Here is a 15,402-nt window from a genome sequence, read left to right as displayed (position 1 = left end):
CGTAGCTTTCAACACTTAGTGCCCCTCTGTCACCTTCGATAGCTCAGTTGGTACAGTGCTAGGCCCTCTTTCTTGGTTTCTTTAAGAAAATCCACATTGTTTGCAGATTTTAGCCATTTTTTGCAACATCTTTGCAATGACATTTTTTAATGCAAGGTGACTATTTCTTCAGAATCTGGGAGTTAAAATCCTATACTAGTAGGCCATTTGTATTTTTAAGATGCAAGATAAAAAAAAAATGAAGTGCCCATTCGGTTTTACTCTTTCATCGATACTGCATCTTTTCCTGTTGTGTAAAACACTTTGAATTGCTTTGTGGACGAATTTTGCTCTACAACAGAACTTGCCTTACCTTGCCTTGTTATGTATGTTAAATACGTGGTGAGATGAATATCGTTTGGTTTTTCAAATCCAAAGGTAATGGCATTATGTATTCATGCAGGAGTAAACCAAATGGAGCTTTCGGTTTTCACTCAGCAAAAGAAATAATAATACAAATATTTGAGATTTGAATTCAAAGAAAGGATCACCTGTGTTCCTACGTACAGTTTGTTGAATGGGACTGTCTCAGAGCTGTGTGACCATCTTTCAAAGGACATCTTCAGTTCGTCTCAGTCACACCAACTTTGGACGGCTCAACCGAGATTACGCAGCTCCTGTGATTTCAGACATCTTTTGGTAACCAGCCAGGGCTGCATGGGCACCACAGCAATATGAAATGGCCCTCGTGTATCTACTGTAACCCTTTTGGAAGAAAGTGAAACCCAAGGATAAATCATTAGTCTGGTTGGAATTTTACTTCCACCAACACGTTTCCATAGGATATAGAAATGTGCACTGACGAGGTGGCCGAGTGGTTAAGGCGATGGACTGCTAATCCATTGTGCTCTGCACGCGTGGGTTCGAATCCCATCCTTGTCGATATAAGTACCTTATACTCCACCAAAGAATATAACCCTTTAGGCGCCAGAGATTATGGATGAAATAAATGTATAAATAAAAAACTTCCTGAGATACAGAGAACTGAAGCCGGGGCACAGCTCTGGGTCGGCAGTGCCCCTGGAGGCCCGTAGAAGCTCCACACTCCAGTTGATTCTTGGATAAAAGGGCACCCAGCCGGTCTCGAACTCGCGTGAGGCGGAGCAGGGATCATCCACCCCGCACACGGCCAGACTTTGCCCGGCCAGGGAGCACCTTCTGCGGGTCGGAGGCTCCGGGTCGGAGCCCCTGGAGCCTGGAGCCCTCACCGGGCCCCGAACTCGGCTGCCGGAGGCAGTGCAGTGCCTCATGGATAAAAGGGCACCCAGCCGGTCTCGAACTCGCGTGAGGCGGAGCAGGGATCATCCACCCCGCACACGGCCAGACTTTGCCCGGCCAGGGAGCACCTTCTGCGGGTCGGAGGCTCCGGGTCGGAGCCCCTGGAGCCTGGAGCCCTCACCGGGCCCCGAACTCGGCTGCCGGAGGCAGTGCAGTGCCTCATGGATAAAAGGGCACCCAGCCGGTCTCGAACTCGCGTGAGGCGGAGCAGGGATCATCCACCCCGCACACGGCCAGACTTTGCCCGGCCAGGGAGCACCTTCTGCGGGTCGGAGGCTCCGGGTCGGAGCCCCTGGAGCCTGGAGCCCTCACCGGGCCCCGAACTCGGCTGCCGGAGGCAGTGCAGTGCCTCATGGATAAAAGGGCACCCAGCCGGTCTCGAACTCGCGTGAGGCGGAGCAGGGATCATCCACCCCGCACACGGCCAGACTTTGCCCGGCCAGGGAGCACCTTCTGCGGGTCAGAGGCTCCGGGTCGGAGCCCCTGGAGCCTGGAGCCCTCACCGGGCCCCGAACTCGGCTGCCGGAGGCAGTGCAGTGCCTCATGGATAAAAGGGCACCCAGCCGGTCTCGAACTCGCGTGAGGCGGAGCAGGGATCATCCACCCCGCACACGGCCAGACTTTGCCCGGCCAGGGAGCACCTTCTGCGGGTCGGAGGCTCCGGGTCGGAGCCCCTGGAGCCTGGAGCCCTCACCGGGCCCCGAACTCGGCTGCCGGAGGCAGTGCAGTGCCTCATGGATAAAAGGGCACCCAGCCGGTCTCGAACTCGCGTGAGGCGGAGCAGGGATCATCCACCCCGCACACGGCCAGACTTTGCCCGGCCAGGGAGCACCTTCTGCGGGTCGGAGGCTCCGGGTCGGAGCCCCTGGAGCCTGGAGCCCTCACCGGGCCCCGAACTCGGCTGCCGGAGGCAGTGCAGTGCCTCATGGATAAAAGGGCACCCAGCCGGTCTCGAACTCGCGTGAGGCGGAGCAGGGATCATCCACCCCGCACACGACCAGACTTTGCCCGGGGAAGGGCCACTCTGGCTGGGCATGGCCCCCACTGAGCACCCCCTGGAACCCCTGGAGCCCCCGGAGCACCTCCAGAGCCACCCCCCACTCCTCCAGACTCTGCCCGGGGAAGGGCCACTCTGGCTGGGCATGGCCTCCGCCGAGCACCCCCTGGAGCCCCCGGAGCACCTCCAGAGCCACCCCCCACTCCTCCAGACTCTGCCCGGGGAAGGGACACTCTGGCTGGGCATGGCCTCCACTGAGCACCCCCTGAAGCCCCCGGAGCACCTCCAGAGCCACCCCCCACTCTCCCCAGACTATGCCCGGGGAAGGGACACTCTGGCTGGGCATGGCCTCCACTGAGCACCCCCTGGAGCCCCCGGAGCACCTCCAGAGCCACCCCAGACTATGCCCGGGGAAGGGCCACTCTGGCTGGGCATGGCCTCCGCCGAGCACCCCCTGGAGCCCCCGGAGCACCTCCAGAGCCACCCCCCACTCCTCCAGACTCTGCCCGGGGAAGGGACACTCTGGCTGGGCATGGCCTCCACTGAGCACCCTCTGGAGCCCCCAGAGCACCTCCAGAACCACCCCCCACTCTCCCCAGACTATGCCCGGGGAAGGGCCACTCTGGCTGGGCATGGCCTCCGCTGAGCACCCCCTGGAGCCCCCGGAGCACCTCCAGAGCCACCCCCCACTCTCCCCAGACTCACCCCGGGGAAGGGCCACTCTGGCTGGGCATGGCCCCCACTGAGCACCCCCTGGAACCCCTGGAGCCCCCGGAGCACCTCCAGAGCCACCCCCCACTCCTCCAGACTCTGCCCGGGGAAGGGCCACTCTGGCTGGGCATGGCCTCCGCCGAGCACCCCCTGGAGCCCCCGGAGCACCTCCAGAGCCACCCCCCACTCCTCCAGACTCTGCCCGGGGAAGGGCCACTCTGGCTGGGCATGGCCTCCACTGAGCACCCCCTGAAGCCCCCGGAGCACCTCCAGAGCCACCCCCCACTCCTCCAGACTCACCCCGGGGAAGGGCAACTCTGGCTGGGCATGGCCTCCGCTGAGCACCCCCTGGAACCCCTGGAGCCCCCGGAGCACCTCCAGAGTCACCCCCCACTCTCCCCAGACTATGCCCGGGGAAGGAACACTCTGGCTGGGCATGGCCTCCACTGAGCACCCCCTGGAGCCCCCGGAGCACCTCCAGAGCCACCCCCCACTCTCCCCAGACTATGCCCGGGGAAGGGCCACTCTGGCTGGGCATGGCCTCCGCCGAGCACCCCCTGGAGCCCCCGGAGCACCTCCAGAGCCACCCCCCACTCCTCCAGACTCTGCCCGGGGAAGGGACACTCTGGCTGGGCATGGCCTCCACTGAGCACCCTCTGGAGCCCCCAGAGCACCTCCAGAGCCACCCCCCACTCTCCCCAGACTATGCCCGGGGAAGGGCCACTCTGGCTGGGCATGGCCTCCGCTGAGCACCCCCTGGAGCCCCCGGAGCACCTCCAGAGCCACCCCCCACTCTCCCCAGACTCACCCCGGGGAAGGGCCACTCTGGCTGGGCATGGCCCCCACTGAGCACCCCCTGGAACCCCTGGAGCCCCCGGAGCACCTCCAGAGCCACCCCCCACTCCTCCAGACTCTGCCCGGGGAAGGGCCACTCTGGCTGGGCATGGCCTCCGCCGAGCACCCCCTGGAGCCCCCGGAGCACCTCCAGAGCCACCCCCCACTCCTCCAGACTCTGCCCGGGGAAGGGCCACTCTGGCTGGGCATGGCCTCCACTGAGCACCCCCTGAAGCCCCCTGAGCACCTCCAGAGCCACCCCCCACTCCTCCAGACTCACCCCGGGGAAGGGCAACTCTGGCTGGGCATGGCCTCCGCTGAGCACCCCCTGGAACCCCTGGAGCCCCCGGAGCACCTCCAGAGCCACCCCCCACTCCTCCAGACTCTGCCCGGGGAAGGGCCACTCTGGCTGGGCATGGCCTCCACTGAGCACCCCCTGGAGCCCCCGGAGCACCTCCAGAGCCACCCCCCACTCTCCCCAGACTATGCCCGGGGAAGGGCCACTCTGGCTGGGCATGGCCTCCGCCGAGCACCCCCTGGAACCCCTGGAGCCCCCGGAGCACCTCCAGAGCCACCCCCCACTCCTCCAGACTCTGCCCGGGGAAGGGCCACTCTGGCTGGGCATGGCCTCCACTGAGCACCCCCTGGAGCCCCCGGAGCACCTCCAGAGCCACCCCCCACTCTCCCCAGACTATGCCCGGGGAAGGGCCACTCTGGCTGGGCATGGCCTCCGCCGAGCACCCCCTGGAACCCCTGGAGCCCCCGGAGCACCTCCAGAGCCACCCCCCACTCCTCCAGACTCTGCCCGGGGAAGGGCCACTCTGGCTGGGCATGGCCTCCACTGAGCACCCCCTGGAGCCCCAGGAGCACCTCCAGAGCCACCCCCCACTCTCCCCAGACTATGCCCGGGGAAGGGCCACTCTGGCTGGGCATGGCCTCCACCGAGCACCCCCTGGAACCCCTGGAGCCCCCGGAGCACCTCCAGAGCCACCCCCCACTCCTCCAGACTCTGCACGGGGAAGGGACACTCTGGCTGGGCATGGCCTCCACTGAGCACCCCCTGGAGCCCCCGGAGCACCTCCAGAGCCACCCCCCACTCTCCCCAGACTATGCCCGGGGAAGGGCCACTCTGGCTGGGCATGGCCTCCGCCGAGCACCCCCTGGAACCCCTGGAGCCCCTCCAGAGCCACCCCCCACTCCTCCAGACTCACCCCGGGGAAGGGCAACTCTGGCTGGGCATGGCCCCCACTGAGCACCCCCTGGAACCCCTGGAGCCCCCGGAGCACCTCCAGAGCCACCCCCCACTCTCCCCAGATTCTGCCCGGGGAAGGGCCACTCTGGCTGGGCATGGCCTCCGCCGAGCACCCCCTGGAACCCCTGGAGCCCCTCCAGAGCCACCCCGCATTCCCCCAAACTCAGTCTGGGGACGGGCCACTCTTCCCCGGGTTGCAGGCTCTGGGACTCCGGGGATGACCACCGGGGACCAGGCCCTCCCTTCGAACCCGGGGACCCACACTTAAGCACCCCCACACGGGCTACACACCCTTGTTTCAGCCCCCTGGAGGTCCGTGCCCTTGGTACTATACCATGGAAGTCCGTGCCCTTGGTACTCCGACTGGAGTACCAAGGGAACGGCCCAGCACTCACCACAGAGGCTCGCGCCGGCCCCGGCCCACCTTTCGTCCCCGGGTACCCACACTTAAGCACCCCAACACGAGCTACACACCCTTGGTGCAGCCCCCTGGAAGTCCGTGCCCTTGGTACTCTGAGCCACTTTAAAAGATAAAAAGCACCAGGACCCCAAGGCCCTGGCTCCCCTGTCCCCTACACCACACTTGGAGGCAGGGCCCTTGCCCTCCACTGGCTGCCCCCGCGCCCAATGTACTCCATAACCGAAGAAGAGAGGGGGACCCGGAGGCCGGCCTACTAGGGTAACAGGTTTAATTTAGAGCCGGGGCTCTGGACCACAAATGCCAACAACCCCGCAGTGCGCAGGAGCCTTCGAAGCTGGATGAAACCAGAACGGGGCCCTACGATGGCGGTGACCAGCCAGTTGATAGCAAAGTGAGCCCTGGACAGGAGCTGCATTTGACAAACTCAGAGACGAGGAAGGGACCGGAGTCGGACCAAATATATCATCTGGCGCTGTGTCCAGCGTGAGGGTGAGCCAGCGCAAATCAGGACCACAAATGCCAACAACCCCGCAGTGCGCAGGAGCCTTCGAAGCTGGATGAAACCAGAACGGGGCCCTACGATGGCGGTGACCAGCCAGTTGATAGCAAAGTGAGCCCTGGACAGGCGCTGCATTTGACAAACTCAGAGACGAGGAAGGGACCGGAGTCGGACCAAATATATCATCTGGCGCTGTGTCCAGCGTAAGGGTGAGCCAGCGCAAATCAGGACCACAAATGCCAACAACCCCGCAGTGCGCAGGAGCCTTCGAAGCTGGATGAAACCAGAACGGGGCCCTACGATGGCGGTGACCAGCCAGTTGATAGCAAAGTGAGCCCTGGACAGGAGCTGCATTTGACAAACTCAGAGACGAGGAAGGGACCGGAGTCGGACCAACTATATCATCTGGCGCTGTGTCCAGCGTAAGGGTGAGCCAGCGCAAATCAGGACCACAAATGCCAACAACCCCGCAGTGCGCAGGAGCCTTCGAAGCTGGATGAAACCAGAACGGGGCCCTACGATGGCGGTGACCAGCCAGTTGATAGCAAAGTGAGCCCTGGACAGGCGCTGCATTTGACAAACTCAGAGACGAGGAAGGGACCGGAGTCGGACCAAATATATCATCTGGCGCTGTGTCCAGCGTAAGGGTGAGCCAGCGCAAATCAGGACCACAAATGCCAACAACCCCGCAGTGCGCAGGAGCCTTCGAAGCTGGATGAAACCAGAACGGGGCCCTACGATGGCGGTGACCAGCCAGTTGATAGCAAAGTGAGCCCTGGACAGGCGCTGCATTTGACAAACTCAGAGACGAGGAAGGGACCGGAGTCGGACCAAAAATATGCGCCGGCCCTGCCCCCCGCCCCGCGCAGAGCCATCGGACACGTTGAGGCTGAAGGGGACTGGCGCAGAGCCCTTGGGCCCAGGGGCTAAGCGCAGCCATCATCCTTCAAGCCGCGCCTCCTGCTGCGCGGGGGTGAGTGACAATGGGCTCGGACTGTGGTTCCGTCGGACGCGTTGAGGCTGAAGGAGACTGGCGCAGAGCCCCTGTAACAGGGGCTAAGCGCAGCCATCATCCTCCAAGCCGCGCGTCCTTCAGTGCGGGGGTGAGTGACAGTGGGCCTGGACTGTTGTTCCACCGGACGCGTTGAGGCTGAAGGGGACTGGTGCAGAGCCCCTGTGCCAGGGGCTAAGCGCAGCCATCATCCTGCAAGCCGCGCGTCCTTCTGCGCAGGGGTGAGTGACAGTGGACCCGGACTGTGTTCCCACCGGACGCGTTGAGGCTGAAGGGGACTGGCTCAGAGCCCCTGGCACAGGGGCTAAGCACAGCCATCATCCTTCAAGCCGCGCGTCCTTCAGTGCGGGGGTGAGTGACAGAGGGCCTGGACTGTTGTTCCACCGGACGCGTTGAGGCTGAAGGGGACTGGTGCAGAGCCCCTGTGCCAGGGGCTAAGCGCAGCCATCATCCTCCAAGCCGCGCGTCCTTCTGCGCAGGGGTGAGTGACAATGGACCCGGACTGTGTTCCCACCGGACGCGTTGAGGCTGAAGGGGACTGGCTCAGAGCCCCTGGCACAGGGGCTAAGCGCAGCCATCATCCTCCAAGCCGCGCGTCCTTCAGTGCGGGGGTGAGTGACAGTGGGCCTGGACTGTTGTTCCACCGGACGCGTTGAGGCTGAAGGGGACTGGTGCAGAGCCCCTGTGCCAGGGGCTAAGCGCAGCCATCATCCTCCAAGTCGCGCGTCCTTCTGCGCAGGGGTGAGTGACAGTGGACCCGGACTGTGTTCCCACCGGACGCGTTGAGGCTGAAGGGGACTGGCTCAGAGCCCCTGGCACAGGGGCTAAGCACAGCCATCATCCTTCAAGCCGCGCGTCCTTCAGTGCGGGGGTGAGTGACAGAGGGCCTGGACTGTTGTTCCACCGGACGCGTTGAGGCTGAAGGGGACTGGTGCAGAGCCCCTGTGCCAGGAGCTAAGCGCAGCCATCATCCTCCAAGCCGCGCGTCCTTCTGCGCAGGGGTGAGTGACAATGGACCCGGACTGTGTTCCCACCGGACGCGTTGAGGCTGAAGGGGACTGGCTCAGAGCCCCTGGCACAGGGGCTAAGCGCAGCCATCATCCTTCAAGCCGCGCGTCCTTCAGTGCGGGTGTGAGTGACGGTCCCATCTCCGGAGACAAGGGGCCAGGCGCGGGGGAAGCCAGTCAGACTGAAGCCCCGCGCCTGGTGGGACCTCTGTCTCGGCCTCGCTTCCAACGTGTCCGGCGTGAGGTTAGCCGGAGCAAACCACAGCCGCAAAATGTAAACAAACCCGCAGTGCGCAGGAGCCTTCGAAGCTGGATAAAACCAGAACGGGGCCCTACGATGGCGGGTCTTGAGTGCCAATAGACCAAGCTCCTTGTCTGGTATACATAGAACCATGATTTGTACCATTTTCATGGTTGATTCACGGATGATCCCTGCTCCGCCTCACGCGAGTTGGACGGCTGGGTGCCTTTTATCCATGAGGCACTGCACTGCCTCCGGCAGCCGAGTTCGGGGCCCGGTGAGGGCTCCAGGCTCCAGGGGCTCCGACCCGGAGCCTCCGACCCGCAGAAGGTGCTCCCTGGCCGGGCAAAGTCTGGCCGTATGCGGGGTGGATGGCCCTGGGTCTGGGCGGCGCTAAGATCACGGAGCGGGTCACCTCCGCGTACAGCCCGTGGTCAGCGTGACACCGTGCTCTGCCCCGAGCAATCAGAGCAAACAGGAAGCTTCTGGAAGTGCCCGGGAGTCTGGTAAAATCAAGCCGAAAATAGACCCTCTCATGCCGGGTCTGAGCGGCGCTTAGAGCCCGGAGGAGCGCGGAGCGCGGGGCTCCATTCAGAGGCTCCGTGATCCGCCTTACAACCAGCTCTCACCTCCGCGTACAGCCCGTGGTCAGCGTGACACCGTGCTCTGCCCCGAGCAATCAGAGCAAACAGGAAGCTTCTGGAAGTGCCCGGGAGTCTGGTAAAATCAAGCCGAAAATAGACCCTCTCATGCCGGGTCTGAGCGGCGCTTAGAGCCCGGTGGAGCGCGGAGCGCGGGGCTCCATTCAGAGGCTCCGTGATCCGCCTTACAACCAGCTCTCACCTCCGCGTACAGCCCGTGGTCAGCGTGACACCGTGCTCTGCCCCGAGCAATCAGAGCAAACAGGAAGCTTCTGGAAGTGCCCGGGAGTCTGGTAAAATCAAGCCGAAAATAGACCCTCTCATGCCGGGTCTGAGCGGCGCTTAGAGCCCGGAGGAGCGCGGAGCGCGGGGCTCCATTCAGAGGCTCCGTGATCCGACGCTCACCTCCGCACCTCCGAACCATGACTTGACATTACGGCTGTGAAGGAGCCTTGGAAGCTGGATAAAACCAGAACGGGGCCCATCGATCGCGGTTCTCGTGTGCCCGTCAAACGAGCTCCTTGCCCGGTATCCGCACAACCAGGAAATGTACCTGTTTCGATTGCGAAAAACGTCATTCTCAAAAACCGCCCGCCCCTCCCTCCCAGCATTACCATTTTGCACATTCCGCGTGAGAGCAGCGTAAGAATTTCTCGGGAGCAGCGTGATTTAGCCCGGGAATTTTGAGCTGAACGCTTATTCCCACGAGCCCAAAAAACGACTAAGTCCAACGGTATATAGTGTACTATTGCCGAAAAACGACAGAGTCGCTCTGGTATAGTGTACTATTGCCGAAAAATGACAGAGTCTTTTCAGGTATAGTGTACTATTTCGGTTTTTACTCTAAGTCCCTCAGGGGCATATGGTGCTATACTATGATGGTCAGATCACCTCCAGGCCCCAGGGGAGTGCTTTTCTGGGGGCAAACAGTGCACTGATGATGGGGGATTATTTCATTTTGCTCATTTTGGTGTTTTTTCACATTTTAACCCATTTTCACCCCATTTGCTCACAACTTCATACTACGGCCCGGAAAAACGACAGAGTCGCTCGGGTATAGTGTACTATTGCCGAAAAATGACAGAGTCTTTTCAGGTATAGTGTACTATTTCGGTTTTTACTCTAAGTCCCTCAGGGGCATATGGTGCTATACTCTGATGGTCAGATCACCTCCAGGCCCCAGGGGAGTGCTTTTCTAGGGGCAAACAGTGCACTGATGATGGGGGATTATTTCATTTTGCTCATTTTGGTGTTTTTTCACATTTTAACCCATTTTCACCCCTTTTGCTCACAACTTCATACTACGGCCCGGAAAAACGACAGAGTCCCTCGGGTATAGTGTACTATTGCCGAAAAACGACAGAGTCCCTCGGGTATAGTGTACTATTGCCGAAAAACGACAGAGTCCCTCGGGTATAGTGTACTATTGCCGAAAAACGACAGAGTCCCTCGGGTATAGTGTACTATTGCCGAAAAACGACAGAGTCCCTCGGGTATAGTGTACTATTGCCGAAAAACGACAGAGTCCCTCGGGTATAGTGTACTATTGCCGAAAAACGACAGAGTCCCTCGGGTATAGTGTACTATTGCCGAAAAACGACAGAGTCCCTCGGGTATAGTGTACTATTGCCGAAAAACGACAGAGTCCCTCGGGTATAGTGTACTATTGGCTGGAAGCTCGGTTTTTTTTCTAAGACCAGCAGGGGTATATGGTACTATATTCTGGTGGTCAGATCACCTCCAGGCCCCAGGGGAGTGCTTTTCTGGGGGCAAACTGTGCACTGATGATGGGGGATTATTTCATTTTGCTCATTTTGGTGTTTTTTCACATTTTAACCCATTTTCACCCCTTTTGCTCACATCTTCAACTCGGGCCCTGATTACAAGTTCTGACCAAATGATGACAAACACGGTATTTATTATGTATTTTTTTCATTTTTTTTATTTTTCCAACTTATACATCCATCATTGGTGCCAGGCAGGTTGTGGAGAAAGCAGTGAAGAAAGGAGAGAGCCATCACAGAAAAGATGTCCATCCAGGGTCAAGGTACCCTGCACTTTTACATATCCAAATGACAGCATTTAAAGTTTTTTAGCGTATGGTATCTCTCGTTGCATGGAACCGCACAGAGGCCAACGCCACACTGACGGCACCTGTACTTTGTTTGCCGCCTGCCTTTGGTACGAGAGCGGTCAGAGCACACGGCGCAGTCTGGACGTCCCTCTGCTTGACAAAGCCAATGACGCTCTGTGAGTCTCTGTGGCATTTCACCCTCCGGTCTTGAGCGCCTTTCTTGTTTTTTGGAGTGATCAGCCAGTAATGCATCAATAATCTTCTGAATGTAAACCTTTAAAGGTTTGTGTGGGCCTGGAGTGGATTTGGTGTATATGATGTGTGAGTTGACAATACTTATGCTTATAATGGCATTGAATATGCGATGATACCATTTCCGGGACCTGTGTGTAAAGAGGTATGTCTTCATCCTCTGGTCAGCAGTGTCCACTCCACCCATGTAGGCGTTGTACTGGTCGACACATACAGGTCTTTTGATGTCACGGAAGCCAGTGTCATCTGTCTTGGATCGGATCCTCCTCTGAACACAATCATTTCCATGGACTGTGGACAACATGGTGAGACGTTTAGTATCGTGCCAAGCACAAGCCAGGAGTTTTCCCTTTCTGCAAAAAACTGGGTCATCTCCTTTTTTCAGCTGTAAGACACTTTTACCAAGGCATTTTGGCATCCCCAACCTGGTAATCCTTACCGTCCCACACAGTCCAGTTTCCAAATCTGCTAATTCATTTGCAATTACAGGCGAGGTATAGTAACTGTCCATGTAAATCTCGTGTCCTTTGCCCGTAAAGGGAGAAACCAACTCACGGACAACTGCGTGTGTTGCACTGATGTTGCTTGCATTATTTTTGTACTGTCCAGTGTGCATTGACCAGCGCAAAACATACCCTGAACAGCTTTCACTCAGGGCATACACTCTATAGCCATATTTGTCAGGTTTATTCGGAGAGTAACATTTTAGTGAAGATCTCCCCTTGAAAGCTATTGTCATTTCATCTAAAGAAAGCTCCTTGATTGGACTGTAAACTGCTGCAAATTTGGGAATAATCAAATCTATTATTGGGCGGACTTTGAACAGTTTATCGTGCCCGGGCTCGCCTGTTCTCACATAATCATTATTGTTGACAAAATGAAAGAACGAAAGAATGATTTCAAATCTGTTTCTTGACATTACATTTCCAAATCCAGGCGTTTGTGTAAGCCAAAATGTTCCCCAGTAATCCTCGATTTCAGGTTTCTCAACAAGGCCCATGGAGAGATGCAAAGCGAAGAAAGCTTTCATTTCGGTGACTGATACATCATACCACTCAAGAAATCTTGAATGTGGCTTCAGAATCATAGGTGCCATACACTGATGTGCATATCTATTTGTCTCATCAGTAATGAAAGTCCAAAACTGATCGGTCAGAAAGAGTGACAGAATATCAAAAGGATTAGCATCCGTCAGATCCATCTCTCCTGTGTAGCCAACTGGGTCTTCAAAAGGTTTGATCCATGCCTCAAATACCTCGACCTCTCTCAGCATGTCCCAGCTCTCATCCACCGGGCAAGTTTTACTGCAGCCACTGGTTCCACTGGTTCCTCGCCTCCGTCTGTCCTTTGCACCTGTCCGTTGTTTCGAAGTCCCTTCATCTCCACTTGGAAATCCATCGTCACTCTCGGGGAGATAATACCCTTCAGAGTCAGAATCTGCTGTAAATTGCATGCCACGTGTACTTCCTCCAGCCATTTTTTTCCTTACCGGATCTGCCCTGGATCATACCTGGCTAATAAAGGGAAGTTGCACCGAACCGACCAATGACTGAAGTGATTCATTTTCTACTATTATTTCATTAATTTCCTTGTACGGTAAAGTTGCATTTCTGCGACTTTGGCGCTTAAAGGGTTAGAATACAGAGTTTTTGGTTTCAATACCTTATCATCTGCTGCCATCTTCTGTATTTTTTGTAAATAAAGGTGGACAAAAATAAATAAATATTTGACAAACGCCAAGCCTAGCCCCAAGCCCCAAGGACTGATAACCCTTTAGGCGCCAGAGATTATGGATGAAATAAATGTATAAATAAAAAACTTCCTGAGATACAGAGAACTGAAGCCGGGGCACAGCTCTGGGTCGGCAGTGCCCCTGGAGGCCCGTAGAAGCTCCACACTCCAGTTGATTCTTGGATAAAAGGGCACCCAGCCGGTCTCGAACTCGCGTGAGGCGGAGCAGGGATCATCCACCCCGCACACGGCCAGACTTTGCCCGGCCAGGGAGCACCTTCTGCGGGTCGGAGGCTCCGGGTCGGAGCCCCTGGAGCCTGGAGCCCTCACCGGGCCCCGAACTCGGCTGCCGGAGGCAGTGCAGTGCCTCATGGATAAAAGGGCACCCAGCCGGTCTCGAACTCGCGTGAGGCGGAGCAGGGATCATCCACCCCGCACAAGGCCAGACTTTGCCCGGCCAGGGAGCACCTTCTGCGGGTCGGAGGCTCCGGGTCGGAGCCCCTGGAGCCTGGAGCCCTCACCGGGCCCCGAACTCGGCTGCCGGAGGCAGTGCAGTGCCTCATGGATAAAAGGGCACCCAGCCGGTCTCGAACTCGCGTGAGGCGGAGCAGGGATCATCCACCCCGCACACGGCCAGACTTTGCCCGGCCAGGGAGCACCTTCTGCGGGTCGGAGGCTCCGGGTCGGAGCCCCTGGAGCCTGGAGCCCTCACCGGGCCCCGAACTCGGCTGCCGGAGGCAGTGCAGTGCCTCATGGATAAAAGGGCACCCAGCCGGTCTCGAACTCGCGTGAGGCGGAGCAGGGATCATCCACCCCGCACACGGCCAGACTTTGCCCGGCCAGGGAGCACCTTCTGCGGGTCGGAGGCTCCGGGTCGGAGCCCCTGGAGCCTGGAGCCCTCACCGGGCCCCGAACTCGGCTGCCGGAGGCAGTGCAGTGCCTCATGGATAAAAGGGCACCCAGCCGGTCTCGAACTCGCGTGAGGCGGAGCAGGGATCATCCACCCCGCACACGGCCAGACTTTGCCCGGCCAGGGAGCACCTTCTGCGGGTCAGAGGCTCCGGGTCGGAGCCCCTGGAGCCTGGAGCCCTCACCGGGCCCCGAACTCGGCTGCCGGAGGCAGTGCAGTGCCTCATGGATAAAAGGGCACCCAGCCGGTCTCGAACTCGCGTGAGGCGGAGCAGGGATCATCCACCCCGCACACGGCCAGACTTTGCCCGGCCAGGGAGCACCTTCTGCGGGTCGGAGGCTCCGGGTCGGAGCCCCTGGAGCCTGGAGCCCTCACCGGGCCCCGAACTCGGCTGCCGGAGGCAGTGCAGTGCCTCATGGATAAAAGGGCACCCAGCCGGTCTCGAACTCGCGTGAGGCGGAGCAGGGATCATCCACCCCGCACACGGCCAGACTTTGCCCGGCCAGGGAGCACCTTCTGCGGGTCGGAGGCTCCGGGTCGGAGCCCCTGGAGCCTGGAGCCCTCACCGGGCCCCGAACTCGGCTGCCGGAGGCAGTGCAGTGCCTCATGGATAAAAGGGCACCCAGCCGGTCTCGAACTCGCGTGAGGCGGAGCAGGGATCATCCACCCCGCACACGACCAGACTTTGCCCGGGGAAGGGCCACTCTGGCTGGGCATGGCCCCCACTGAGCACCCCCTGGAACCCCTGGAGCCCCCGGAGCACCTCCAGAGCCACCCCCCACTCCTCCAGACTCTGCCCGGGGAAGGGCCACTCTGGCTGGGCATGGCCTCCGCCGAGCACCCCCTGGAGCCCCCGGAGCACCTCCAGAGCCACCCCCCACTCCTCCAGACTCTGCCCGGGGAAGGGACACTCTGGCTGGGCATGGCCTCCACTGAGCACCCCCTGAAGCCCCCGGAGCACCTCCAGAGCCACCCCCCACTCTCCCCAGACTATGCCCGGGGAAGGGACACTCTGGCTGGGCATGGCCTCCACTGAGCACCCCCTGGAGCCCCCGGAGCACCTCCAGAGCCACCCCCCACTCTCCCCAGACTATGCCCGGGGAAGGGCCACTCTGGCTGGGCATGGCCTCCGCCGAGCACCCCCTGGAGCCCCCGGAGCACCTCCAGAGCCACCCCCCACTCCTCCAGACTCTGCCCGGGGAAGGGACACTCTGGCTGGGCATGGCCTCCACTGAGCACCCTCTGGAGCCCCCAGAGCACCTCCAGAGCCACCCCCCACTCTCCCCAGACTATGCCCGGGGAAGGGCCACTCTGGCTGGGCATGGCCTCCGCTGAGCACCCCCTGGAGCCCCCGGAGCACCTCCAGAGCCACCCCCTACTCTCCCCAGACTCACCCCGGGGAAGGGCCACTCTGGCTGGGCATGGCCCCCACTGAGCACCCCCTGGAACCCCTGGAGCCCCCGGAGCACCTCCAGAGCCACCCCCCACTCCTCCAGACTCTGC

General features: G+C 59.9%; 1 non-coding gene across 1 annotated transcript; it reads left to right on the top strand.

Moving 5' to 3' along the window:
* Positions 1-839: 839 nt before the first annotated feature.
* Positions 840-921, top strand: trnas-gcu (transfer RNA serine (anticodon GCU)). Its single transcript has one exon. It is a non-coding gene; the product is annotated as a tRNA-Ser (tRNA).
* Positions 922-15,402: the final 14,481 nt, after the last annotated feature.

This window comes from Eucyclogobius newberryi, unplaced genomic scaffold, assembly GCF_026437365.1.
Source record: "Eucyclogobius newberryi isolate DKJ021-1_F unplaced genomic scaffold, fEucNew1.0.hap1 SCAF_6, whole genome shotgun sequence".
Lineage (NCBI taxonomy): Eukaryota > Metazoa > Chordata > Actinopteri > Gobiiformes > Gobiidae > Eucyclogobius > Eucyclogobius newberryi.
This window is presented reverse-complemented; position numbering and strand designations above follow the sequence as displayed.